The sequence below is a fragment of the Tyto alba genome, unplaced genomic scaffold, assembly GCF_018691265.1.
Source record: "Tyto alba isolate M040663 unplaced genomic scaffold, T.alba_DEE_v4.0 Super-Scaffold_6, whole genome shotgun sequence".
Lineage (NCBI taxonomy): Eukaryota > Metazoa > Chordata > Aves > Strigiformes > Tytonidae > Tyto > Tyto alba.
The window spans coordinates 16,895,006-16,917,328 of record NW_024881327.1 but is presented as its reverse complement, the minus strand read 5'-3'; the positions used below and the strand labels follow the sequence as shown (position 1 = coordinate 16,917,328).

At 37.4% G+C, this 22,323-nt stretch overlaps 1 protein-coding gene across 1 annotated transcript in view; it reads left to right on the top strand.

Annotated features, from left to right (window-relative positions):
• VEGFC (vascular endothelial growth factor C) overlaps positions 1-22,323 on the top strand; it is an 80,203-nt gene that overhangs the window by 34,565 nt on the left and 23,315 nt on the right. The gene's annotated exons all lie outside the window — the stretch shown is intronic.

Genomic DNA, 22,323 nt, shown 5'->3' with positions numbered 1-22,323 from the left:
AAGTGAGAGTTATCAACGGCTGGTATCTGCCCTTATAGTTATCCAAATGAACAACTGGTGCGTGTTGACCTTGATTATTTATTTTAATTATATTTCAGTGGCTCTTTAGGGTTCTCAGACAGGTTTAGTTAATAAAGAAAATTCTCCTTGCTGGCATTTTCATAGATAATGCATGTCTTATGCTGTTTCTTGACCTTCAAGTTACATAATTTTTGTCTTTTTAAAATGAAACCAAACTGCTGCTTGTAAAAGAAGACACAGTTACTTTGGTCATATGTATGACAAGTGGCATAAGTTCCTTTAAAACAGCTTGTTGCATTCCAGTGGTGTTTAATTTCTAGGACCCCATTTCTGGGCATGTGCTTTATATGATGCAAGTTTTACTGAATTTTAAACTCTAAACTAGGTTACAGATAGTACAAAATAGACAGTACTTACTTTTTCTTTGCATCTAAATTGTTTTTTCTATTTTAGAATATATGAGAAAGATCTTAGTTTTGTGGTTTTGTTTTTTGTGGCTTTCTCATGTTCTGGAGTTTAAACAGAAATGAACTAAAGCATTTTTATTTGTGGAAACACACAAAACTACCACTTGCCTTTTAATATTCCATTATTTTAGATGTATTTTATTTTATCATGCTAATTCATTTACTTTTTTTAAAGATTATTAGAAGTCATAAGACAGAGGTGCTACTACTTCAAAATGTAAACTGAAGCTTTATTATTTTGGGACTTGTGCTTTTCAGAAATATGTTTCCCTAATTTGACCCTCAGTAACCCTTGAGAGACCTAAGCACAAGTTACAAACTAATTACATGAATTACTTTACTGGAACTTGTTAGGCATTTTCTGTTTATCCATTAATGTAATATAAATATAACTTAGGCAACAAAAGCCCTTGGGGCAAATTTATGTCCTGAGTAACCCTGTTCCTGTTGACCTCAACAGAATTACTCAAAGTCAAGACAGAATTTAAATTGGAAGACCGGATCTTCAGCTGCTGTAAATAGTCTGAACTTCACTCAAATCAGTGTAGCTGTTGTCACAATAGCTGTAAAGACAGGATTGCTCCTCCAAGTATATTTTTGTCAGGGTTTTTTGATTTGTGGGCACTTCTAGCAAAGGTGTTGGGCTGCCTTTTCTTTCCAGAGTTTAAAACCGAGCAGAACTTATCTACAGAAATAATTCTGATTTTAGTCTAGAGCTCTTATAATGTTATACAACCTGCTTCAGTCTGAATTTTAAAAAAAGACTTCATGGAGTGATGTGAAACATAACATCTTCTGTTCCTACATCTTTGATTTTTTGATGCCTTTTTCTGTGCTACGATCTAGCTTCTAAAAAACGCTTCTCTAACCAAGCAATATATAGGAAATTATACTCAACAGTTACACGGTCTTGCTTAAGAGTCTGTAAATATAGGAATAGTCACCAGTCAGTGTTTATTTGTGTTTCATAACAGCTTTGTTTCAAAAATAAATTTAAAGTAATAGTTAATCTGAACCCCAGCCGTACAGATGCATATATCACTTCACTTTCAGTTTGGGGATTATCTCCTTGGTTTAATGGGAAAAAAATGTGCTCAGTAGCAAGTCCTGATGAAAGTGGCTTCACAATTGGAAATTTGGATTGAGAGTATTTTGTTGATGAAAAGCCATGAGTGGTCTGCAGTTCTTTCAATATTATAACAATAACCCATCAACTGGAGTTGTTTGATATGTTTTTCAGTTCAGTAGTCAACATTAACACTGTTTTTTTTCAGCACATGGAGATGCATCTCTGTTCCTCCTCTCAGAGATTCTCTGAGGGGTCAATTACATCTTGTTTCTTTAGTGACCTCCACTCACTAAGCAAATATTAAGTTACCATCAGTCAGTTGATTTGCTGGAAAAGAAACAGCATACATTTCTTATAAATGGCAGCTTGCAATGAGACTCTCTTCTCACCATTCTCTAAAGCTCTTCTACAAGCTTGGCCAAGGAAGTGGAATTGTAGGTCAAGACGTAAGGCTGGTGATCCACTGTTGCTCAGTGTTTCCATGTCTTGCTGGGCAATATCCCCAGCAGAACTGAGGCTCAATTGATTTTTGTGGCTTAGGACACATTTTGAGCTCTGTTGCTTTGTATTCTATATATCTAATCCCTGAACTATGGTAGCATAAGTGTTGCAAGCCACTCTGTGCCTTTTAAGAGTTAAAGCCCTTTCTGCTTTCTGTGACAGTGCAGCACAGTCACCTTTTCTGAGAAACCTCTTAATTATAACGTGGTTTTAGACTTGCTTTTCAGAATGCAGTTCAGCTCAAAGGGACTTCCAGATACTAGAATAGAGTATTTCATTTGGAAGGGACCTACAGCGATCATCTAGTCCAACTGTCTGACCAGTTCAGAGCTGATCAGAAGTTAAAGCAATTAAGGCCATTGTCCAAATGCTTCTTAAACACAGGGCATCAACCACCTCCCTAGAAAGCCTGTTCCACTGTTTGATCACCTTCTCAGTAAAGAAATGTTTCTTAGTGTCCAGTCTAAACCTCTCCTGGCACAGCTTTGAACCACTCCCACGCATCCTACCATTGTATCCCCGAGAGAAGAGCTCAGCACCTCCCTGCCCACGTCCCCTCCTCAGGAAGCCTCGGAGAGCAGTGAGGTCGCCCCTCGGCCTCCTTTGCTCCGAGCTAGACAAGCCCAAAGCCCTCAGCTGCCCCTCACAGGACGTGCCCGCCAGCCCTCTCCCCGGCTCTGTTGCCCTCCTCTGGACCCATTCAAGGACCTTCACGCCCTTCTTGAGCCGTGGGGCCCAGCACCACACACAGCACTCGGGTGAGGCCGCCCCGAGGCCGAGCACAGCGGGAGAATCGCCTCTCCTGCCCGGCTGGCCGGGCTGTGTTTGATGCAGCCCGGGGTGCGGGTCGCCCTCGGGGCTGCCGGGGCCCAGCGCTGGCTGGTGCTGAGCCTGCTGGCGCCCAGCACGCCCACACCCCTGTCTGCAGGGCAGCTCTCCAGCCGCTCCTCTCTGTGCTCCCATTTGTACTCGGGTCCAGCATTACTCCTTCACAAGTGCAGAGTATGGCGTTTGGACTTGTTATATTTCATCCCATTAATTGCTGCCCAACGCTCCGACCCATCTAGATCCTTCTGCAAGGCAGCGTGTCTGTTGAGAGAGACAACAGCACCTCCCAGCTGGGGAGCCCGTGTCCTGCTCCAGTATAGCCCATGCAAAACAATGAAGTTGGGTAATCTCAGTACTGCAATCTGTAGATGTCCCTAGGGTAATTTTTAAATGCGGTAGTTGGAGTACCAGTGCAGGATAGCTGCACCTATATGGCTGTTCACTCAATCCAAGATACTATTTTCAGTTTGCAGTTTGAGTCTTTAAAATCTCATGTGTTAGAAGAGATTTTGGCCTTGTCTGGCTAATAGCCTTTCCTTCCATTGCCTGTATATGTGATGCTGATTGAACATGCTAATGCATACACTTCTACAGCTTTTTCATCATTTTAATTTACTACAGTACAGCTGTTCCAAAAGTAGCAATGCTAATTTGAAAGTGTGATAGCTGACAAGCAAACTGTTACTTTGTCAGATTGTCTGTACGCACTTTTTAATTAATGTTTTCTTACTGGAGTGGAGAGGGGTAGAAACAGATTTTTGAGAGAAGGGAAAAATTTGTTGGGAGAAAAAAAAAATCCAAAATTTGGATGGCAGACAGAAAAGTGCTATCAGCAGATGGTCAAATCTGAAGAAGAACTCCGAAGCAAAACATAAATCTTCTGGTTTATAGACTGTCAGGGAAGAATTGACTGCACAGAGACGCACACAACCTAGAAATCAATTGGGAGGAGGGAGAGCTCTGCATGTAGAAACATCACTAAGGCATTGTTGGAACGACTGTGATGGATGGATATAGGAAGACAGGCAGGGAACAAAGGGATGGGGGTTTTCCTTTACATAAAACAGTTTGAGTGGATGAGTTGCTTGTGGGTTAGGATCAGAGGAGGGGACTGGTATGGGTGATATTATGGTGAATGTATGTGACAGATCATCTGGTTGGTATGAGGAAGAGAACAAAGTCATATTTAATCAACTTGGAGACCCTTGTTCTTAGAGGAGATTTGAGCCTCCCTGACACCTGCTGAAAGGGGAACATATACAAGCAACCCAGGAGGTTTCTGGAGACTGTCAAAGGACTCTAATGTAGATACATTATACCTGGGTGACACTGCCCGCACAAATAAAGAACTGGCCGAGGAGGAAATAATCAATGGCAGACTTGGCTTGTAGCAACCATGAGTTACTGGAGCTCAGCATCCTGAGGGGAGTGAGAAAGGCAAGTAGCAGAGTGTATATCCTGGTCTTTGATACAGCAAACTTTGGTTTACTCAGGGAACTGGTAAATAGGATCCTTTTGGAGGCAATATGGTTGTGACGAGGGTAAATCATGCTTGACTACTCTCATCGCCATTTCTGATGAAATTACTTGATCTGTGGATGAGGGCAGAGAAGTAGATTTCAACTGCCTTGACTTCATCAAGGCTTTTGATGCTGTCTCTCACAGAATTCTTGTATTCAGGTTAGGATCTTATGGTCTGGTTGGTCACAAGCTTGAGTTCCAGATCATAGTTAATGGTTCATAATCTGTTCAGAGCCCAGTTACTAGTACCTTTTCTCAGAGGCCTCTCCTGGGATCTGTCCTGCTTTCTATCTTTGTCAGTAACAGGAGGAGGGGAGAGTATTTTGTGGTGAGGCAGAATGCACCTTCATAAGGTTTTTGAATGAAACCAAGCTTGAGGTGCGGAGACAGCATAGCTGATAGACTTCAGAGCAGGCTTGCCATCCAGAAGGGCCAAGGTGCACTGCAAAAATGGACTGACGGGAATGTGATGAAATTCAGTAAAGACAAATGTGGAATCTTGAACCTGGGATGGAAGAGCTCCTTGCAGTAATAGAGGCTAGGGCTGACTGGTCAGGGAGCAGCTCTGCAGAAAAGGACTTGGGGGTCCTTGTAGACAGTGAGCTGAACATGGGCTAGTGTTGTGCCCAACTAGCAATGCAGACTGACAGCATCCTGGGCTCTATTGAGAGAGGCACGGCTAGTAAATTGAGCAAAGTGATTATCATCTTCTATTTGATCCTTGTTAAACCACATGTGGAATATACTGTGTTTGGTTTTGGGGGAAAAAAGGAAAAAAATATAAGATGCTAGTAAACTTGTTTGAGTTCAGCAGTGGGCCACTGAGGTGGGCTGGAACATGTGGCCTATGAGAAGAGTGTGAGAGGACTGGACCTAATTAATAGTGGTCTTCCAAAACTTGAGGTTACTCAGAAGATGGAGCCAGGATTTTCACAGAGGTGCCCAGGTTTAGATCAAGAAACAATGATCATATGTTGAAACAGGAGCGGCTTCCAAACAATATAAGGAAAAAAAAAAAAGTTTTCTACAGGGTAAATTAAGTATCAGAACAAGTTTCCCAGAGAGGCTGTAGATTTTTTGTCTTTGGAGGTTTGATCAATAGGTTGGACTAGATGGCCGCTGGAGGACCTTTCCAACCTGAATAATTCTGCCATTCTAGGAGGAATAGAAAGTTACCGCTGCCAGTTAGCATTAAGCAAACAAACAAAACAAGAAAAATCCAATCCCCCAAACCTGCCTCATTCAGACCTTTTTGCCAAATTCAAATAATAGTCTAGTGGAACATGCAGTATGTTTATAGTATACAAATACACTGTGCTTTTACAACTTAAATATTTTGTTAAAGTTATCAGTTTATGCAAACTATATTTGGTAATGGAGGCGGGGAGGCAGATGCATTCCCATTTTTAGAAACCATCAAGTTAATTCCCCACATGCCAGTGGGGAATGTGCAGATGTTAAAAATGTCAAAAAGATATAAAAACCTTGAATGTTGATGTAAAATTGAGTTATTGTTCTTCAGTTTCCAGTTTTTGTATTTAGACTTGATAAGGAGACTACTATTCTACTGCCATTAATCCTTTCAGTATTGTTATAAGTTCTGTTTTCCCTGATGATATTCAAGAGGATAAGATCAGAAGGTGAAACATTACTCTTAAGACAATATGGAAGAAGATGAAATCCCAGATAAATAGATGTTAAAATAGACAATCCAGGGGAAGGATGGAGAGGAGTAGGAGAGGGGGATTTATTGGAAAGAGTCCCATAACACACACTCAAAAACAATGTGAGAGACAGAATGTCAGCCTTCTCCAGTTTTTGTCATTTCTTTAGAAAGGAAATATAAATCAGTGTTCTCTTTTTTTATTTCTCAAGAAATTATAATTTGTCTGTGTAAATTGTGTCTGGTAAAGTTCACCTGTCTTCCAACATAAAGTAACTCCTTTGTGGGATGAAAGTTTCCAGATACTAGCTTTCTCAATCTGTTCTTAACACTTGTCCTTCAATATCAGACAACTTAATATAATTAATAACTTGCATTATTTTCTATATGTTCATTTTTTATAAGCGTATGCATATCAGGAGAAAGAATGTATTACTGTAATAAACTTTACCAACTCTTGTTCTTTAAAAGAGTAAATGATAATAAAAAACCTTCCCCTCACAGAGATTGCTGTTTTCAATGTTCAGTTCAACTACATATGTGCTAAGGGGTGTCTGTTCTCTAGACTTTCATCTGGAGTATTGAATTTTGGATGCTTAGAGCATTACTACTGTATTGAAATAACTAGAAATTGGGAGTCATGTAAAATAGAAGATGTAAAAATTTAATTGATTTTCTATTTTTCTGTTTGGTTTTGTTCCTTTAAGGTTTAGGTTTTAAAACTGTTGCCCACTATCAGAAGATGTTAAATATAATTTAATAATTTAAATTATAATTTAATCAGGAGATGTTAAATATAAATTAAAGACATTATTTTTTTGTAACTTCATGAGTCCCAGAATCTGGACTTATACTAAAAGTCTACTAAATACTTATTATACTTATTAGTCTACTTATACTAAAAGGTACAAACATTGTCAATGTCGTACTAGTTTGGTATCTAAGTGTGTCTTTGTGCCACTTTTTTTTCAGAGGAGCTAAAAACTTTCTTGTATTTGCAAAACGTCCTTTTGTAAGGCAGTCAGGTACTTGAATAAAAATAAGCAATAGTGACTCAAATTTCAGGATTTAGGCTACGTTTACCTGGTTTAGCCACATTTGGGAGACATTTTTAATGAAAATTATATTTCCCAGTTCTTTAACTCTTCTCACACATTGTGTGTCCTTTACACATCAAAAGTGTTTCCATGTGACCAACTAATATATCTGAAATCATGAAAATGTGACTCACTAATATATCTGTGATAAACCTGAAATTATGAAAGAGCACATACATAATTACATATTCATTTGTGCCATTTATACTAATGCTGGATTTTACTATACTGTGTTGTCTGTTTAATACTCCTTTGGAAAAAAATTGTAAGAAAACTATTTCTTCAGAATAATGTGCCATATTTTCTGTCTGGGTATACACAGACCTTCTGACATCTATTTCTATTTAGGGTGGCTCATGATTTCTGAAGATCAGATTAAGTCTAAATCCTGAGGCAATCACTTTAAATAGAACAGCAATTCAACATCTTTGCAATATGCTATACCTCCTGATTCAGGATTTGGTAACAAGTTCTACCTTACTTTTATTAGCAGAAGTAAAGCCTTTTAACAGGAATATTGATATAGCTGGTTACAGGGTGCTTTTTGTTTGTTTTCCCCAGAAACTCTGTTGCTTCAGGTTTGGACGTATTAATAAATAGGTATAATTCTGCCTGCCAGTAATGTTTGCGAGTAATCTTTGCCTGACATGGCTATCCCAGAGAATTGAGATGGGACTTTAGTGTGTGTGATCTTCTGTACTGCCACTGGGCAGAGCTGTAGGAACTGAAGACTTACAGCATTGCTCCCTTTCCCATGTATTCCCTGCAGTTACTGTTTGAATGTTAATCTTGTAAAAGGAGACTATCATAAAATGTTGCTGTTCATGTAAGGAACGTCCATGTGCTCTCCAAAATTACCTCCGAGTATGTTTGCCCCTAAGAAAGGTGGTGTTGAATTTGGCAGTGGTGGAATCTGTCTGTGGGCAGAATTGGTAGGCAAAAATAGCATTGTTGTGCATTAAAATCTCTCAATTACTATCTATATGTGTCTATATGTGTCATTTGGTTTTAAAGACTGTTGAGAGGAGTTTTAGTCATCTCATGTAAGGAATGCTCTGAGGGAGTGTTAGAATTAAGCTCAGGAAGCCAACCACATATGATTGCAGAGAACAAGGATCCATCCTTAAATTACAAGTATTTTTTAAAGGTCCAAAAAAGGCTGAGAATGGAAAAGACATACCTGGACATTTTAGAGGGAAAGTATTTTGTTCTGTCAGGAGGCTACAAACTGCCATGGCTTAGTGTAGGCTTTACTGAAAGAAGGTCAAAATAAGCCACTGAAGAATTTCAATTCACAGAAAATAAAAGATTTAGGTTCAGTTTAGAAATGTGCCCTTACTTGGCAGGGCTAGTTACCTTCCAAAAAATGAATTGTCCAGTTCTGATTCTTACTTTCTGTGTGTACACTTCATGCTGCTTACAGACAGAATAGCAAGGTATCTTTCATTTAAATTACAGCAGTCTAGCCTTTGAACTGAATCTATCTGCCAGTTCTTGTTATCCAACCTCCCTTAAGTAATGTGACGGAATACCATGATACTGAAGACTGAAGGAGACTTAGGTGTTCTCATGCAAAGCCAGCAAGCATCCACTGATCTGTGCATCATCTGGCAATTAGCTGTGTGCTCTGCTGCTGCTATGTATGCTGAGGGCAACAAGAGTATGGTCAGGCTGGTGCTTGAGCCCCCAAAAGTTAACTACTGTTTCTGCACGTGGTCCAGGCCTGGCAGTGCCTGTTGACACGAGGCCTGTAGCCTTGTAGCAGTATCCCAAACTCAGCACTGAGTTTGTGTCCCTTATTTATCAGTAAGTGTTAAGTGCTCTTTTGTGTTTAAAGTAAATAGCTGATAAAATCTCCCGACTAGCATGTGTTTTTCAGGCATGAAAAATACCAGCAGGTATGTCTGTTGGCAGTTAGTTTCACACAGGATTGGAACATAATGTAACCTTGAAAGTGGACCCCATTAAATAATATTTTGATCACTCATGTAGTGATAACAGAGAAACTGCAACACTTGAGCAGAGATTATACATCTTCTGTTGCTTGGAAATAACTGGTGACTTTTTAACAAAATGAATATACTTTACCCAGTGTGTCACTTCAGTTAATCCTTATGATTCCCATGTTACCAATTCTTCAAATTTCATCTACTGCTCAAAAAATCTTGTTCAGATTACGATTATGACAATAAAATTATGCTGGAATGCATGTACACCAGAAGATGGAAAATAACTATAGTTATATGTTTAATCATAAATAATAGATAAGGGAATATATTGGGGGGTTTTATGTTGTTGGGTTTTGTTTTTTTTTTTTTTTTTTGCTACACTCTTAAAATGCTGTAATTCACAGTTGTACAGAGAAGAAGCTTTGCTAATAAAAATGTGTTAGAGTATTGGCTTATCATAAGACAAAGATCAGTCTATTAACTCACAGCTTCTCAGTCTGTGGCACAGTTAATGCGTTGCTCTCAAATCAGAAATTAATAGTTAAAACTGAGGCGAACACAAAGATTTGATGTTGCCCAAAAGCCAGCATAAACTGACCTGGTTAGAAACAAAGTCTATAGAAGTTATCTGCAATAATTTTTTAAAAGCATTTAAGAATTACAAAAATTTTGTTTTAAAATATAGATGTTTAATATAATAGTCAATATTCAGTGCTCACCAGTGCATCTTCCTAACTGATGGAACAAGTAGTTAAGTTTCTTCTTGACAGTGTATGATGGAGCCCATGTATTCCTCTAACATGAATTTTATTTTTAATTTTCTACATTTATATCAAAGTATTCTGCTACAGCAGTGGAGAAGATATCACTGAGAATATTACTTTAGTATAGACAGTATGGACCTGAGATAGGATGAGAAGCATGAGGGAGTTCAGAGGGTGTGAGACAGTCAAGTAACATTTTCCTGTGGTAAGACCAGTAAGCGCTTGGCTTTCTACCTGGATGAGCCTAGTTGGATTATTAATGGCATTTTGCTTTAAATGTTTGGTGTGGCAGAGTCCGAGTCTGTGATGTGTAAAGTCTCTCAGCATTAACACTTTTTTGTTTAATCCAGCAGAAAGTTTAGTATATTAGCTGGTCAGGGAGCTTGAGGTAACTACATTTTCACAAAGCCCTTGTGTGGGAGGGAGTACTGAGCAAAAGTCCATTTCCTAAAAATTTATCTGGTAAATACCTTGAGAAACACAACAGAAAATTAATAGAGATCAATAGAGTTATTAGACTAAATTGTAGCACCCTGAAGCTGCTTGGCTTCCCTGTGATACAACCTGTATGGGGAGTTACTATGTTGTAAATTACATGTATTGTCTTCTAATTTCATTGATCTGTTTTCACTTTCCAGGGAGTCCATGTGCCAGGCATTACTTTGGGAGGCATGAGGTGTGAGTCAAGATTTTGATAATGATTTTTGAAAAAAAATTTGAATATGTATGTCATGTACATGATATCTCATTCAGAAGCAAAGACTATAACTAGGTGGTCTTTGTGGGCAGTAGTAGAGAGCAAACTCTAGCCACCAGGATGCTTGGGAATGGATCTGACCCTTGTCAATGCTGCCCCGAGCAGGCTGACCACACACACATGGCACAGCAGTTTATATGGGTCCCCTCGGCTCCCATATAATGTTTCTGAGGCATAATTACTTTTTTTGTTGTTTTGGAGAGTCCTTCAGTTCAGAGGGATTTTTTTTGTTGGTTTTTGAGTATATTTTGGTTTTTAAAACATCAAAGGGTGTGTTTGAGCCCCCTGGAAAGGCGTTTGTGGAGCCTAATGCTGCAGGTGCCCATTGCATGCTCTGGGAGGTGGCAGAAGGGCTTTGTTGGTGCCAGACCAGCTGGGATATGCTGGAGACAAACTCGTGGTGTTTTGTGTTTGTGCTGTTAGAAGCAGGCCCTCGAGTGAACTGTCTAGTCAGCCGTGTCTGGGTTTCCTCATGCATTCAGTTTGGATGAGGAAGGGACCAACAAGCCTGAACTGACAACATAGAAACACCCGTGCCTTTGAGTCGTACAGCTGGTCTGATAAAAAATGATAGCATGCACTTTGTCTAGATTGTAGTGTTTGCATAATGATGAAAAAATGTTTTATGAACATATGTTGTGGGGTAAACTAAGGGAGGACTGCAGGCGACCTGACGTAAACATCTAAAAAAAATTGGAATTGAGAATTAATTATACAAATGTGCTGTGACAGACAAAAATGTTTAGAGAAGTCAACAAAAGCTACTATGGGCATTGGTAAGATCATCTAAAAATCACCAGACTGCTTTAATAAGGAGCTGAAACGTAACCATGAATTTAAGAGAAAGACTATGGGGTAGGAAAAATACTGTCTTTGTATTTTAGCAGAATGACTAATATGGTAGTTAGGTCAATACATTTTGAAAGCAAATTAGCATGTTCAAAATGAAAAATATAGCAGCAGTGGGACAAACATTGGCTGCCAGGTAACTGATTTTCAAAATCCAATAGTGTTGACCATGGAAGAGCAAAAGAAAGTCAAATACAACAAAGGAAACTGAGTTTTAAGGTTTGGGGAGGGTGAAAGACTTAAAAAGCTCAACATGATATTTAAGGCTTGTAAAACTACAGATACTGTGACCGTAGGGACTGAAACATAGTACACACAGGGATGTATAGATGCAGTGCTTAAGCGAGGAGGCAAAATCCTGTAATCCTCACTAAACAAAAATCCCATTGAAGTCAGGAGAAGATTTGGGTGAACAAGGAATGTATAACTGGGCAATTAGAGACAAACTCGCAGCCTGACCTTGACTGGGCCTTTGTGCTTGTGATTAGCTGTACCCGTAGCATTTGGGCACATTTGTTTAAAGGCACAGTCAATTTTAATGACATCTCAAAAAAAAAAAAAAAAAAAGGCAGTGATGCCATAGTTTAAGTTCTAATTGATCCAAATGACAAATATGAATAATTGGAAAGAGATATACTGAGGCCATACTTTTAAAATCTGAGTCTTTTGGAACAGCAAAATTCTTGATTCTTTGCTCCTTTCCTTCTTAGGGAAAACAGGAATTTAATAGATACTATTCTAGTTTTGTCCCTAATAATATAGGATGAAAGTTATGTCACTTTTCAGAAGTGTAGGATAGTAAGGGAGATTGTGTGGGGTGTGAGAACTAACCTCCAGGTAAATTAATACAATTGAATAACGTCATCTGCCATAGCTGTTTATAAAATTACATTAATAATTGCTCTCCAAATTGTTTTAAAACTATTTCAGTATGAAACACACTCTTCTTAAAGATGATTAACTTACATTTTTCCTCTCTTTTGCGATCCTAGTTCAAATAAAATTGAAAATAATCAAGACACTTTCATTGGAAAAATTTGATTCAGCATACCGGAAGTGTCATTCTCACTGCCAGTTACTCTAATGGGACGTGTGTTCCTTGCGTCTGAATCTACTTTGTTTGGAAAGAACTGCTGTCTCAAAGCACTGAGGAAATTGCAGCTCTCAGTAAAAGAAATGCTAGAAACGTGCGCAAGAACAGACAGAAATTGTTTCATGGTCTGGTCCTGTAAATGGTAACCTCAGTGACTACAATGGGCTCTTGATATTAACAAGTGTGTGTCCAAAATTTCAATTTCCAGGACTGCAATCCTGCGAAGACATGCATGTGCTTCCTGGTACACACAATAAGCTACTGGGGAAAAAAGTTGAAGGAATCCTTCTGCTACATTAATTTTGTGTGCATATAACTTCATTGTGGTTTTATATGCAAATCATTATAAATAATCTCTTTAGATTGACTTTGGGAAGTGGTTTCATATGCTTGAAAAACGATTTCCTTAAGGGTTGCTGTAATGATAGAGAATTTGAAATTTCTGTTCTGCATAAATTCTCCTGCTTTGACACTTTCTTCTGCCAAAATCTCAAAAAAACTCTGGAACCTTTTATTTTGAGTAAACTGACTAATATGATAGGATCTATTTTATTCAGAAATTCTACAACCCTTAAATTTAATTGTTTCTTCCTTTTGTAGTAGAATTTGTCATCTCAGGATGTGTACTTTTGTTCCTAAAGAATAAAATCTAAGGGTGCTTTGAGTCTGAGACTGGGTGTTAGGTTGCACTATCCTGGTACTAACCAACTTTTCTACTCCCTTAACTTTCTTCTCTCACTCCTGTTTTCACCTCACAAACCTGATACCTGAGTTTGTTTACTTGAAGCTCTTCTGTTCAAGACTCTGTGTCCACATGAATACAAACTGCAGTGATACAAAACCGTTTTTTACATAAAATACTTGTTTACTTCTAAGAGCAGATAAAAAGCTTAACGTGAGAAAATAATATAACAGTAAGGTTTATGCATATGCTTAGGGTAATTTTAAACATCTTCCTTACATCATTCCACAGACTTTCAATAACTAGAGCCTCTTTTCCCCTTTCTTTTGCTCTCTGTATGCCTCCTTTTAATATATATAATCCCTATAAATCCGTTTTCTTTTTCATTAGTTTCTGGGCCTGGATAAGAATGCAGGCAACTCAGCAAGGTGGTGTAGGACAAGTTTCAACTAACGGCAACTATCATGGATTTCAAGATGCAATATTATACCTTCCACCAGAGATTTTACGTACTCTTGCAATCCAGTGGAAGTCGATAGCTCAGTGCATACTTTGTAAATCTATTCTTGCAAAAACTTCATTCTGCAGTCAAGCCTGCTTCAAAAAATCTTCTGATAATATACTGTGTTCAGCACTGAATTACTCTGTGTCCTGTCAGTATAAATTAGGATCTAATTTAATACTGCTGATGTTCCCTGACCCTTTTTAAGTATCATTACAGTACAATACACTATTCAGAATAATTTAAGCCAAAAATAATGGGCAATATATATTTCTCCTGATTTGGTTGCATGAAAGGGAATTGTGAACAAATCTCAATCTAGTTCTTGGATTTACCGTTCTCAAGGATTCTTTTGCCTTTCCCCATCTCTTATGCCTTGCTGACAAATCTCTTAATACCTGTCAGGTTTTAGATGGTAAAATAAGTTTTCTCCTTCAGCGATACACAAGCATTACTTCTCTTTTTGTGATCAAAAACCCTTGTTGTTTCTTATTTTTTTCCTCACCGTAGTTCAGAAGGAATGTGGCAGCTCCACCGAAATACTGATCATTTTATATTGTAGTTTGCAATGAAGTTAGACCATCTGGGAAAGCAAAAAGGAAAAAAAAAAAGTATTATAGGCAACAAGTGGTTTTGTTTCTGTATAATTTCTCTGTAACAGATGTCAAATGGTGATCCAAAGGATATTTCACACAGAATTTAGGACGGAACAAATTTCAAACCCAGATTATCAAGGTGGACACAAGTGGGTGGTGGGTAGCAGGTCCTTTCCATTGTGTATCTACCTCAGGCTATTGAAATTCAGAGTATCCCTTTCTTTTGCCTACAGTAGCAAAGAACCTTTACATAAAATATTTGGGTAATACTTTGGCAACAAAAATAGAAGCTTCCTCTAGTATTTTGTTTATTAATGAAATCTCACAGTTTAGTAGCTTAGTTACCAAAAGCTTAGCTGTGTGATGTGTTAGCCTTGCATGTTACTCTGAAATACCAAATAGACTTTTTTTAATAACTTCTGTAAAATGAAGAAATGTGATGCTAAATAAAATAATCAGATATTAATGTCATTTTAATGGCATATACTTAGAAACTCTAAAATTTAATAAAATGCATGGGTTTCTAAGAGCCTTTATGTGTTTACTTATTCATATATTAAAAACTTGTTTGTAAGAATTTAAAACAAAGATATTGCAAATTGAATTGCTGTGTTATAACTCGCTCATTCTTTATCTTTTTGTTGGGTTTTAAGTAGTGTATTGTGTTTAAAGAGGGAATATTTTTTGAAATAGGCAATGTGCAAGGTAGGTGGTCTTCTAATTAATATTTCTGTACAGATCTGTAAACTGTGCAGGGCTTGTTTAATAATACAGAAATCATGTCCTATTAGATTAAGACATTTGTTTAGGAATAAAGTTCAACTTTTTATTTGAACTTCAATTGATCTTGTTTCATGGCCTGTGAAATTATTTATTTAAAGAACCGTCTTAAAAGTATAATTAATTCAAGTAATTTCTGTGACCTGTTGCTAAATATTTAGACTACAGATGAATTACATTTGCTCAGGGCTTCAAATAGTGATTTTAAAAACTCAGTGAAAAGGAAAGTTAGTTAGTAGTGAGAGAAATTATAGAACAGTGATAAGAGGTGAGGTGTTCGTGTAATCCTTCTGTCCTTTAAATGGCCACATTGTTAAAAATTCAAGAATAAGTACGACCATTGAATTGAAAACTAAATACTCTCATCACAGTGAGAATGCACCATATCCTGTAGCCTATATGATCAGCATAGCTCAAAAACCTTCTTAAGAACATGCAATTTCTTATTCCAGATCTTAGTGAAACCTTTTTGTATGTACTATTGACCCTTAGAATAGAAAACTACATTAAAACTGTACCTACTGCCTTTTTGAAGCTCATCACTTGATACATGGCCAGAACTCTTCGCACTACCTAGGGTCTAGCATGTCTTCACATAGCACATGTGCTGTGCTCAAGCAGTATCTCAGAATGGGCTGGCATTCAAAGTAAAATGAAAGGGTTGTCCCTTACCTTTACAATTAGTGAATCTCCACTTGATACTGAGAAGGTTTTTAATTCTCACTGCCTGTGTTACATCTGCTGAAGTGATGACAGCTAATTGCAGTGTTACCATGTTAATAGTTTTCTTCAAAAATTGTCGTCATATTTGTTTGCTTTTACTGACAAAGATAATGACAGTTGCTAATAAAAGTAATAATAATACTAATGAAAGCTCAGTAAAGACTGAAAATAGTCTTATTATAAAGGCCTGGTAGTTTATCCTTGTGTACTGATTTTAATTAGATATATTTGACTTGGAAAGAAAACACAAGGTTGCAGGTATTTAAAAATAATCAGCAACATTCAGACCATTAAAGCATTGCTTAACTGGTGGTTTACCTTTTTCTGAGAGAATAAGATCTTATAACCAGAATTTTTAGTTGGAGTTCAATTTCTAAGTACTTAAGGGTTTTGTTTTTCAGAATTGTGTGGTTCGTTGTCCTCAGTGTTAGTTAAAAGTTGCTTAAAAGTATTCAGAATTAACGTACTGTTTTTATAATGTGTCAGATTCTACAGAGCTGTATCTGGCATCAACCCAGATGCCTCATAGTCAGGGCACACGCAATTGGCACCAGAACCTGCTGGCTGCAGTGGCTGTCTTGCAGAGGCACTAGTGTTCTCATGCTGCTAGCTGTCTCCTTTCCAGCAGATTGATGTGTCTGTTAGCCACCTTGATGACCCAGCAATCATCATAATGTTGTCCTTCATTTTCACTTTACAAATGTTTTTTACTTACAAATGGTTTTTACTTACAAATTCCTCTTTCTTCTAGTCACGCATCTGGTCATGCACAGTGACCCTTGCGTTTTTTCACCAGTGATCACTGTAGCTGCAGATGACCAAGAAAATAATACATAAATTTCATCTGGTACAGATTGTGTTGCCTGATGTCTCTTAAGATTTAATCAGTTGCAAGCCTTTCAACAGCAATAATCCAAATCCTTATTGATTCCCAATCTGTTTGTAATGCTAACTTGAAGCTTCAGTGTGAGTCTTTGAATCAATTAAACAGTCCAGATGCAGCTGAATTTAGCAAATGGTTATCCCACAAATTTCCATGACTGCTGTGCAGCCTTTGACCTTTAATTTGTGGGCTCATCTAGTGCAAGCTCCTGAATACTGAATTGAGTCTATTGATAATGGGATTGATTTTTGTATCTTACTTTGCAATTATGACTTAGAAATAGTCTGCAGGAATTTATGAACAAATGTTGAAGACTAGTCTTGTGAAACAATGCGAATTTCAAAGATTGGGCTGAAGTGCATAAGAACAAAACCTTTTCTGTTACTATAACATAGTTGCAAAATTGCTTCAGCAGAGGTCATAGATATTCAGGGTCTGGCTAAGGGGCTACCAACCCTCTTTCTCAAAACTGTTTTCCATCATAGTCAGGAATGGTATTTGACACCTTTTCCCATTTCTATGCACACATGAATGTATATCTAGATCCCGTGGATTTCTCTCATGGTACTGTGGCATTACCATTTCTAATTGTATCAGATACCATGTTACCTTCAGCAGTGTCTTAATTGCCCAAGCTCATAGAAACCTGGGAGAACTGGCCATCTAAGATGAGTTTGTGAAGAAACCAGGCAGCAGAGCAGGGAGTTGTTCTAGAAAGCAGCTAGAATTATTTTTTCTTTCTCTCTGCTTCCCAGGGAAATCAGACTCAGATAAAAAAAGGGTATTTTCATAAGTAATTCCCATTGAATGCATGAAAGTGATGGCATTTTATTAGGGAAGGTTGAGAATCATTCAGGAATGCAGGTACTTGAGGAATAAGCACCAGCCAAGAAGGGTGTTTCAGAACCTCAGCAGCTGCTAAATGTTTGACTGAAGGTGCCAACATAAGTACCTTTGTGCAAATCTATAATCTTAGATATGTTTTTCAGCATTTTCTAAGAATATCTAAATAAAATATTACCTGGAAAATGCTGACTTGCATAAAAATGGAAATTTCCCTTAAAATGGAAATTTTACTTTATGTACTTCAGCTTACATACTTGTAAACAGGAGAGCAATATTAAATAATATAAGCCTAGACTGATTTTCTAGCAGTTTATGCATCTTCCTTACCAAAAATTTTCCGGACAAAACTAAAAATATCATGTGTAATATAAAAATGAAACTTCTGTAGTCTTAAGCTTATCCTCATAGCCAATGTCTTTTTCCTCCTCTTTAACAAATTCTCTTTCAAATCTCTCCTCAAACTCATTTATTTTCCCTTGCCTATCTGCTTTGTTCATTCTCCCCACCTTGCCCCCCCATTTATTTGTTTTCTTTGCCTGGTGTTATTTTTGGTTGTTAAAATGACAGAATGAGTAAAGGTCACTTAAAATGGTATGAAATATATTATGCTTTACTTATTTTATACTTTCATTCTTACTTTTTATATTTGTCTCATGTGCTTTGTAAGCTCTTTGAAACAGACTGATTTTAATCTCTGCTGTTCTTGTGATGTTTTGATTTAGTTCAAATTAACTGCACTGATCTTACTACTTATTTAAAGTAATGTGAAATAAAAAATTATTCTCACTATTTCACTTCTGTAAAGCATTGATTTGCTACTATATTGAATTGTAGCTTAGGGCAGCTGCAGACAGTCATTCAATTTTACTAGTGAATTTGTGCAAATGACATCAAAATCAGGGCTATTCCAGCATGATTGTAGAGGAGGACAAAAAAGTGGAATGTAATTCTTAACTATAGCTAAGATATTTAATGAGGATATTTTCTTTTTTTTACTAGCATTAACTTCCAAAAAACTTGCAACAAAATACGTGAAAATTACAATAAAATATTATGCAAGTGAAGTGTTTATGCATACTTTTCTTTTTCAGTATTTCCATTTGCTTTCAGTGTTTCAACGTGCAGATTTAAGTACTTGATTTTTAATACATTTCAGTCAGTCAATAAATACAGAATATAAGCTTATTAAAATGGAGGGGTTTATAGACAGCATTTTCCTATTAAGAATTGTCAACAAGATCCTTGAAAATGAAATGAGCTGACAACTATAATCAGAGCAGATGCATAAAGTACCGTTATAGCACATTGCACCATCAATTATGTGTCAAGCATGCTGCCAAATATTAAGTGTTCTGACCTTTGTTATTAATAATAGCAGCAGACACTGGGGATGTGAAAGACGAATAATGTAATGTGTGGAAAATCTATTAAAGATTTGACTTTGTTAATAGGTATAAAGCCTGTTTGATATCCTGCTGCTCTCCTTGCAAGCTGTAATTTTATGAAAAACTGGACACACCATGTAATGGAAGGCCACATTGTAAAAAAACATACTTTGATAGAATAAAATGTTCCTAAATTAAATAATAGCAAGAGGGCGCTTGTCATTAGCCTTTACTACGCTATTTCTATGTGTATTTGCCATTTCCCTTGTTCCTCGGGAAATAATGTGGAAGAAGTGAAATGAAGCAAGCTTGTCCTTGTTGTATCCTCTATTCATTCTTGCATTTTTAAGTTCTTATTTTGCTCAATATCATCTATCATCTTGTAGAGATTGGCTAGTCAGAGGTGTAGGCAACATCTTTCTCCAGAGTATAGCTTCTATCATTTTTAGGTGATCATGCAGGACAACACTGATAATACATAAAAATGACAAAAACACTAGAATGGCCAACCAAAGGACAGAGATAAACACTTGTGAAGGGAAGTGGTGGTGTTTAAAAAAAAAAAAAAAAAAAGGCACAAAAACCCCATCAACAACCCCTTAAATGACTTAAAAGAGCAAAGAAAATAGAAGTGGGACAGAGAAAACTCCTTCTTCTGCAGGCACTGATGCCACTATTTCCTGCTTACTTCTCGATGTAGAATATAGATCCCTGAATGTCTCGCCAGTAAAATGTTAAGTAGTTGATCCAAGATTTCATGTGGAGTGCGTTGCAACTGATTATATGAAAATCAGTTGACTGTTTACATTTATCAAAAACTTATTTTGGGCCTAAAATAGTTATAGAATTTCTTTTATCATAACATTTGTTAACATTATATTACTTTCAGGCAATAGAACAATTTTTTAATTGCATCTGCAAACAGTACTTCTTTCTAAATTTCACTAATCTAAGCTTGCATATGATGAATGAAAAATTAAAGCTCCTCTGACTTGTAGTACATTTTTGCTGGTGTTACTTTCTTTGTGTCATGTCATATATTCTAAACAGGTGTTGAAGTCTGAATTTCCACTGCAAAACCATTTTGAGGTTTTAATTTTTTTTTCCAGTGTCCTACACTAAAAGGCAATGCACAATTAAGAAAGAACAAAAAATTTGGAATAAAAGGTAGGGACCAAGACAGTATATTTTTCTGAAGTTAACCAAAATTTGGACAAAATAAAAAATGTTACCAGACAACTGTTGTATTTACAGAAGCAGCTGCATTTCTCTCTTAGAGATTTAGAAACTCTTTTTAACAGTCCTTAATGATTTGATGCTTTTACTGTATGCAGGACACACTTTTGTAATAACCAGAGTTTAAGATTTTGTTTGATCTTCATGCCAACAATAACATTTGACTATTGTTCAAAATGAAATCACTCCACAAGCGCCTTACACATACATTACTTTTAACAGTTTGTCACAGAGGAGAGTAATTTGCTGCAGTTAAAAAATACATAAACTTACAGTGAATATACCAGGAAGAGATCATTGATCTGTGTGTCAAGGTAATATTGGAAACATATTGAAAAATCAACATTTTTTTTCTTTCCTCCCTTTTCCCCCCAACTGGGCACTGCATGTACTGTATTTAGTATACATGAATGGATCTCCTTCTCCTTTTCTTGCTAAAACAGAAGAGGAGAGAGAACATAAAGCCCTCTAGTGATCGAGTTGGTTTTTCACAGTATATTTGTAAGTCTGAATTGAAGCCATCTGTATAAGCAAATGGCTTTATTAAGCTAAGCACAAAATAATTCAGATAGAATAATGATGATTAATTAAAAAAAAAAGTAGCTTTATATTATCTGCTCCAGAAATTGTTTTGCTTTTGTTCATATTAAGTAAGCACTTCATGTTGTAGGCACATGGCACTCTGAACCATGGAATATCCAGGAAGAAATGCAATACTTTATTAAATTTGATACGATACTTTATTAAAGTCACTAATTTCTTCATGTTTTGACTTTTATTCATACATATTTTATATGTGTATACCAAATTTTCTGTTCATCTGGAAAGACATGACTTGATTTCCTGACCAAACAGGATTTGGTCAACACACATTATTTTTAACAAAGATAACCTCTTTCCTGTGCCATACCTAGGCTTCTTACCAGCTAAGTAACTTTGAGTTTCAGTACTAATGTTTTCTGATGATCTAGGCCTCTACTTTGTGTATCTGAAACAGCAATAGCCAACATTTTGTCTACAGTGGGCTGCACAGGCTTTTAAGGTATTCACCAAAGGTTGGTGAACCTTTGGTTGGATTCCCTTTCTGTGTCACCCCCACAATCTTTTAGGACCTCCTGGGATCAACTACTAGATTACTAAACACACTTTCCATTCCTGTACCTTTTATGTAACGGACTGGCACGCAGCCTTGTGACAGGATATGCCGTGACCTCCCGTGCCACTCGTGTTCCCATCACGTGGCAGACACACATCTGTGACGCCGGCATCTACTGCGCTGGCGCAGCGACCCGCTTCCCCCTGCTCGAGGGGCACGTGCTGCAGCACCCCCAGGAAACAGTCTGGCAGGAACAAGACTACTCAAACCCTGCTCTTTTCACATCTCAGGAGAGATGAAAGCAAGCAGGCGGTGGCCGAGTTAGTTGTTTGTTCAGCTTGGATTTTGGTCTGTGACCCACCGACTGAGAATCCTGCGGGGAGGGCAGGGGTGGGGGGGGGTGGGGGGTGAGATGCTCTGTGTTGCCAATAGATTTGAAGGCAAGGCCCCAAGATACTGCTTGCTGGGTGGCTAGAGTCAGAGATGACCCTTCCTGTGGAGGCAAGGAAAGAGATGAAGTCCAGAATAAGCACATTTTTGAGACTGATAGCTTGATTGCTGAAGTCTCCCAGGATGAAGTAGTCTGTCATGACACAGTGGTTAACAAGGTTTTAGTGAAAACTCTTTTTTTAACTTCACAACAACACTTCAACATATAAAATGACTTTGAAATCTGTATTAGCTTTGTCTTCTGTATTTAACTGTATTTGTGGAAATGAGTTCTGTGAATATGCCTTAACCTGAGGCGTTTCTCCGGTATTTGACACCTGATAAGGAAGTAATGTGCCAGCACATGCCGTTTTGTACCTTTGTAGTTGTTTGTGAGACGAGGAGCATTTTTGATTCAGGTGAGCTAGTTCAGAAGTGGTTGTTTTACTTCCATAATGTTCAAAATCACTGAATTGAAAGAATTTATTTTTTGTTAGTAGTCGAGTTGGATAAGGAATCTTAACTTTCAGTTTCTATAGTTTCCTGTTTCTGGTTTTAGACATATGTTTTACACTGTTACAGCCTG